Genomic DNA, 7,415 nt, shown 5'->3' with positions numbered 1-7,415 from the left:
GTCCACATATATCAGAATGAATAAGTTGCAATGGGATAGATGCCCTTATGGCTTTCCCAAATGGTTTCCTTGTTGCCTTTCCAGCAAGACAGTGCTCACAAGTAGGCAAAATGACTCTAGCGAGTGGGCCTAAAAGACCTTCTCTAGCCAATCTAGTCATCCTGTCTTGCCCTATGTGGCCTAATCTAGCATGCCATCTTATAGAATCATTATCACAAAAAGATGCAATATTAGAAACAGAGCCATTGACATTTTTATTAAGACTAGAATCATCCACATCCAAAACTAAAAAACCATCTAAAAGATAACCAAAATCATAAAAAATTATTCCCAAATAAATGCTAACACCATTATTCTCAAAACAAAAGCTAAAACCAAGGCTCATCATGCTAATAACTGAAACTAAGTTTCGCCGAATATCCGGAGCATAAAGAACATCATGAAGATACAAGGTGCGCCCTCGTCGTATTTTCAGCTTGAATGTGCCAATGCCACGCACCTCCACACTAGACTCGTTCCCCATGTAAACTTTTCTGCTCCCAGCAGGTACTCGGCGATACTCAATGAACCCTACTCTGTCCCTCATGATGTGGTCTGTTGCTCCGGAGTCTACAACCCAAATATGAGGAGAATGAGCAATTAATGCTTGACTAGACACAAAGCATTGAATGCAAGAAATTAAGTAAGGGAGTACCTTCTTCTGCTCAGGGCAATCCCGAGCGAAGTGTCCTTCTTTGTTACAGTTAAAGCATGTCAATTTAGCATTTGCCTTCTTACCACCTCTCTTGCCCCTACGCTTGAAATTTCTAGCGCCATTGGGCTTAAGCGCAGCTGCTGCTTGCTTCTTAGGGGGCACCTTTTGCTTTTCCACGTTTGAACTGAGAAGTCCTACGTGAGCTTGACTCAACCACGATAGCAGAACCATCAGACTTAGCCGCCTCAAGGCGCTCAGCCTCTAGCTCCAAATGACGCGATATGTCTTCGAATGTTTTCACACTCTCATTATGCATCATGTTCTGCTTCATCTGCTCCCAAGAATTTGGCAGAGAGCGTATCACAGCCTGTACTTGCTGCTCTTGAGTCAAATTGTGCCCAGTAGCCGCAAGCTCACATATCATGGCTGACATGACTCTCAAATGCTGCTTCATCGAGTGATGCGCCCTTTTTTGATATGAGTCAAACTTCATAGTCAGCCCACGTAGCTTTGCCAAAGAGGTAATACCAAACTTTTTCTTGAGAGCTTCCCACATCTCAAATGCAGTCGGGCAATGCTCAAACTCACTAATCAAGTCGTTGTGCATGCTGCTCAACATAGTAAAGCGCGCACACCAATCTTTGTTACGCCAAGTCTGAAAGGCTTCAAGATCACGACGATGTTGAGCTGTATTGCCCTGCTCTGGCTCAACCATCACTTGTTCAAGTGTGGTCAACACTTCTTGCTCATTGAGGAGGTATTGGATCTTACGGCGCCATATATCATAATTGTCGCCATCCGATTTCTCTCCCTTAGTTAAGTCTGCCACCACTGTCTTAGCAGCCATTTCTACATACAGAGTAAATAAATGCGCAGGGGATATTAATGATAGCAACACAAAACAAAATATTTTGCAGCAAAAAGAATCTAAATTAAATAATGATAATTTTACACATGTCTCAAGATCGAAAATTTGCTATGCTCGTAATCATCTCTTGCGCCTCTAGTGATAATTATCAAAATTTAATTTAATTCCATGCGCAAAAAACAATCAAACAATTTCCCACTACCTATGGCATATACAAAGCATGATAAATTCCATACAATGGCATCTCAATGTAAATTTACAAACAACTCATGCTATATTTATTTAATAATGGAATTCAAATAAATAAATAAATAAATAATCATGCTTCTTTAATTGCAACATATTACAAACCCAAAAAATATGTTGTATTCAATATTCAGATTATGCCATAATTAAAGTATACATCATTTTGAAATTTTCTGAAATTTTCTGAAATTTTTTGGAATTTTAAATAACTAATAAACACACATAAAATTAGAAATAAAAAATCCAAAAACTAATAAACAGAAACAATATTTAGATTATGCCATAATTAAAATGTACATCATTTTGAAATATTCTGAAATTTTTCTGAAATATTCTGGAATTTTAAATAACTAATAAATACACATAAAATTAGAAATAAAAAAAATCCAGAAACTGATAAAATGAGACAATATTACCAGTAAATAGTAAAACCTTTCAGAAGTCCACAATAAAAATTTCAACCCCAGAAAATAATTTATGTAATACCAGAATCATTTTAAAGCATAAATAATGAATTATAATCATAGGAAAAATACTTTTTATTTTTATAAAATTTTCAAAATTTTACAGAATATAGAAAATTTGATTCTGAGTCTAACAGTACTAACTACGCATAAAACAAATCTATAATGAATTAATTATGACCATTTAACGCGATTCAGAATTAAAAACAAAACAAACAGCGCCTAATACATCAGCAGCCAAGCCAGCCGAGCTAGCGGAGGAAAACGGCGCGGCTCAGTGAGCCCGGCTCAGCACGCGGCTCGGAGCGCAGCTTAGAGCGCCGCTCGGTGCGCGGCTCAGGGCACGGCGTGTGTGCGTGGCGTGGAGGGCGCGCGCGTGGACAGCGCCGCTGACGCGCGCGTGCAGGCACGTCGACAGGGCATCTGGCGCGTGGGAGCGTGTAGCAGCGCGTGGGAGCAGCTCACGGCGTCAGGTGGCGCGTGCAGACCACGCGCCGCCTTCCAAGGTGTTTTCTGGTCCGATTTTTGTACTGTCGGACTCCTTTTTTCAAGATAAAACCATTTATGATATGAAAAAAGACATTAATGAACATAAAAAAAATATTTATGCTCTTAATCTGATAAAAGTAGATTTTTTTTTTCTCCTTTACAAACATTTATGTATATAATGTATACATATACATATAAAAATATACACATGATTAAAGAAAACACGAAAATATCCATTAAAGTACTCTGATACCAATGTAAACAAAGTATAACGTAGCGGAATAAAAATTATGGTCATACCTTTCAAACAGAGTCTGAATTGAAGGATCTCGTGGGTAAATCACGTGCTTCCTGAATCTGGTCAATCAACCCAGCAATGGGGTGATATTACAATAGTGAATATCACCCACATAAACCACAGTGCAAATGGTTTTGATCGTTGTTTTTGGGAGAGAGTCTGTATATGAGAGAAACTCAAACATACGTTAATCACCCATATCCCATATATCAGATATATAATATATTTATCTCATTTATCCATATTAGTTATATGAGATAATATCTGATATCTATATCATCTATCCATATCGGGATATGATAGATATATATCCTGAGTGGCTATCCAAATAGGTTTGAATTCAAATTCAAAACACATTTGGATAAGGTTCAAAAGGCTGAAAAGGGTCATGCCACATGGGCGCTCATTTCTAACACCATCTACTTTAAAATATATATATATATATATATATGTATAACACAAAGTATGAAGGATAACATCATTTTTTCGAATACTAACCCCAAAAAAACAAAAAAAAAAAAAGCAAAAAACAAAACAAATAGACAAACAAATTGTCGTGCTTAAAATAAATGAAAAGATACAATTGTCAATACATTGCTATTTATTTTCTTAAGTAAAAGTTTATCATTAAATCTCTACCAAACAATAGGTTCTCGCAGATTTGGTTGAGTCGGGTGTCCTCCCATTTGCCATCCATCTAAACGTAGGTGGATTAGAAAAAATGTATTAATATCCATTCCCTAAAACCATCGAAACTACCTATTCTATAACAGATCAATTTGAACCATTTGATTTTGACGAATGAATGATGCTTATCCAACCCTACAATTTATATGCAACTAGGATTTTAACTTAGAGGAGCAATGATGTGTAGTTTTAGCAAGTGTATCACATCACAACTCAATTGAAGTTCATTTCACTTTTCTTTTCTTTTCTTTTTATTTTGTTGTTCATTATTTATTTTATTTTATTTTTTTACTTTTTAAGCATGATAATTTTCATAATTTAAAATACAATCACATGTCTCGATACAAAAATATAATGAAATTATACACGACACATTCACACAGTAAATAGATAGAGCAGTAAGGTAACACAGATGATTAGCACATTTACAAATGTGCCGAAGCTAACTCACTTGTGTTCTAATACGATGGACAACAATAATTCACTCCACATAAGCATGTAGTCACATAAACACATACAAATTTCTTTCCTGGATATTAACCATCCCGTGGCATTGCTAAAGTTTCAAATAGAAATAGTCGTGATCGGGTGCTCTTCTAATAGGACTTCTAGAAACCCATAGACCCAATCAATATCCTAGAAATTAAATCTTATACCTGTATAACCACATAAGTATGTTATCACATAGCATGCACAATATACAAATGTCTCTATCAAGCGAGACAAACTCATTGTGGTAAAAATCACTTCCCACGTACCCAAAGTATTCAAACCCGGTATGCTTTGATACCAAGTTCTAATACTCTGAAATTTTTACAATAAACCATCCATGATAATAAGTAAATAACAATATAAATTAGAGAATAAGGTCCTTCTATTACATAAGATTTAGTTATACAAAATGATGACACATGTGAATATACATTCATAAGTTCTAATTCTGAATCTATAGCATATGTCAACAACCAATATATAAAATAGAAGTTAAACAGATAACTAAAATGCCCTGAAGGCTATAACTTTCCAAGACTATACTTGGTTACATCAAAATGGATTTAAATCTAATACAGATAAAGCCCTAGACTTGTACAAAATAATTACAGCAAGAAAACAAAAATGAAGCTTTTGCTCCAATCCTCCCAAGCTACTGCCCTGACAGAGGCATCTCACTAACACCTGAAAATGGTTTTTCCGTATACGGTGAGCCAAAACCCAATAAAAATAATCCAACGCAATATATGAACCTTAACAAAGACATGTGGGTAAAATACATATGCAATGCTCATGACAAAAATGTCTCATTTCTCTTTTCAAAACCATGTAATGTCCAATTTATATCACAATTCAAGAATCATCTTCTTTTCATTAGAAAACAGGGCAGTGAATCATAATTCTGGTCCGCAGGATTCGACATCCATGTATAAGCGCAGTTTTCAAGATTTTCATCCTGGATACACAGGCCAACTTAGTTTAATGGAATACATTCCCTTTCTCAAAAACATTATACATGTACAATGTATTAAAGATATAATCATGCTCAATGCAAATGGATGAGAAATTAGTTTCCATTCACCTAATCCTCTTGCAATTTCTACAACAATCATAGTTATCCTCCACCGATAGCCCAAAACAGATATTTCTAAACAAATGTAAAATCTCCAATACATATAATCTTTCCAAATTTCAAGATGGGAATGATAATACCTATCTAACTCCACCATTCATATCAATATCCATCCAATTTTACATTTCCAGCATCAATTCCATTTATTTATATAAAATAAACATTTGAGACATTTAGGGCAAAACCCTTTTCTTTTCTTTTATTTTTTTAAAATTTCATTCCAAGTATCAAAACCAATAGTTTTATCACAACTCAACCCCATCTCCACTCCCACAACCATTTTCAATACATCCATTCGAACACCCTTATTTTGATTCTAAACCAAAACCCTAGGTTTGTTTAAAATTCTTCAAAATCACAAGATTATTTTATAAAAACAAATAACTAAGTTAAAAATCATACAAAAGTGTAAAGAATCCCTACCTCAAAGCTAAAAGACGAGATAAACATTGATGAAACTTGGATGAAGCCAAAACCCAACTTTATTCGGATGAAAACGAAGCTCTAGATGAGCTCTACCTTTTTAACAAAGGGAGTAGGGTGGAGAAATGGGTAGATCTTGGTATATTTATAGAGAGAGGGTGAATCTTAAAGAGAGAGAGTCTCAACTTAGGGTTTTGAAATGTTTTAGAGAGAGAGATGAAAAAGTGATGTCAAATGACCTATTTACGAACTGATATACGCACAGTTCGCTTGAGCGCAAGAATTGTCGCTCGAGCGACCAGACACGATAAGTTGTTTCGCTCGAGCGCAAGAATCTTCGCTTGAGCATAGAATACAATCTTCCAGAAGTTTTACAGACAGAAAACCGTCACTTGAACGCAAGAAATCTCGTTTGAGCGAAGAATACTACCTCCCTAGTATCTTTGCTGGCCTGCAAAAGTACTGGAAGCTCAAAAGGCTCACTGGAGCGCAAAAAGCTTAACTCAAGCGAAGAGGCCAGATTCAGGATAACAATAGTTTCGACCAACTAGCAACCAACATGTTCCAAACACCACCAAGACACTCCAATAACCAAACTCAATGAGAAATAAGGAGAAACACGGAATGAATATCTAAATAAGACAAATGAAACCTAGATTCAAAACATCAATGGGTCAGGTCTAAACCAGGAATGCTATAGGCCTCTTGGTGTTCAATTTCTTCGCTCACACCGGAATGTTACGAGTGCCGACAAGGCACATAGCAATGCAATGCATCGTATTGGTATGAGGACAAGTCACATTATGGACTTTGTTGCACAACAAGCTGGTGGCTATGAGAATGTTGGGTTCATACAAAGGGCATGTATAATCATTTTGGGACTGAGCGTAGAGCACAAGTTATCAATGGTGAAAGAGAAGGTGCTTTGGCTTACTCATGTAGTAAAGAAGGACAAGATCTAATGTTTTGTTATAAATATGATGTAGATGAAGAAAATCAATTAAATAATTTATTTTGGACAAACGGTGGATCTCGAATAGATTATCTGTGTTTTGGTGATGTGTTGATGTTTGATACTACGTATCGGACAAATGCGTACAACAAACCTTTTGTAATACTATAAGGTGTGAGCAACCACTTTCGAACGACTATTTTTGGGTGTGCACTGTTGGCTTTCGAGACAGTAGAGATATACATATGGGTGTTAGAGACATTTTTTGATGTGATGGATCATAATATGCCTCTGTCCGTAATCACCGATGAGGATAAGGCCATGCATAGAGAAAAATAATTAGTAAATTTTAACAAATTTAATAAATTAATATTTACATATCATATTTTACTTTCTACAAATCATAATAAAACAAACTATAGAGAAAAATAATTAAATATGGTATGTCATTAGTTTATGTATTTAAAATTAATTTAAAATATAAAAGATGACACTATTTTCAAGAATTGAAGATGATTTGTTTAACAGGTAATATTTTGAATGGTAAATTTATTCATAACAAATAGTAAGTGAGTGAATACCAATATTCATAGCAAATGATAAGTTATCATTATTTTATTTTTTTAATTTCAAAATTAACCAAAGCTCCTTTACTTTTTAGAAAATCATC

This window comes from Camellia sinensis, chromosome 15 (assembly GCF_055761805.1).
Source record: "Camellia sinensis isolate YWXY chromosome 15, ASM5576180v1, whole genome shotgun sequence".
Taxonomy (NCBI): Eukaryota; Viridiplantae; Streptophyta; class Magnoliopsida; order Ericales; family Theaceae; genus Camellia; species Camellia sinensis.
This window is presented reverse-complemented; position numbering follows the sequence as displayed.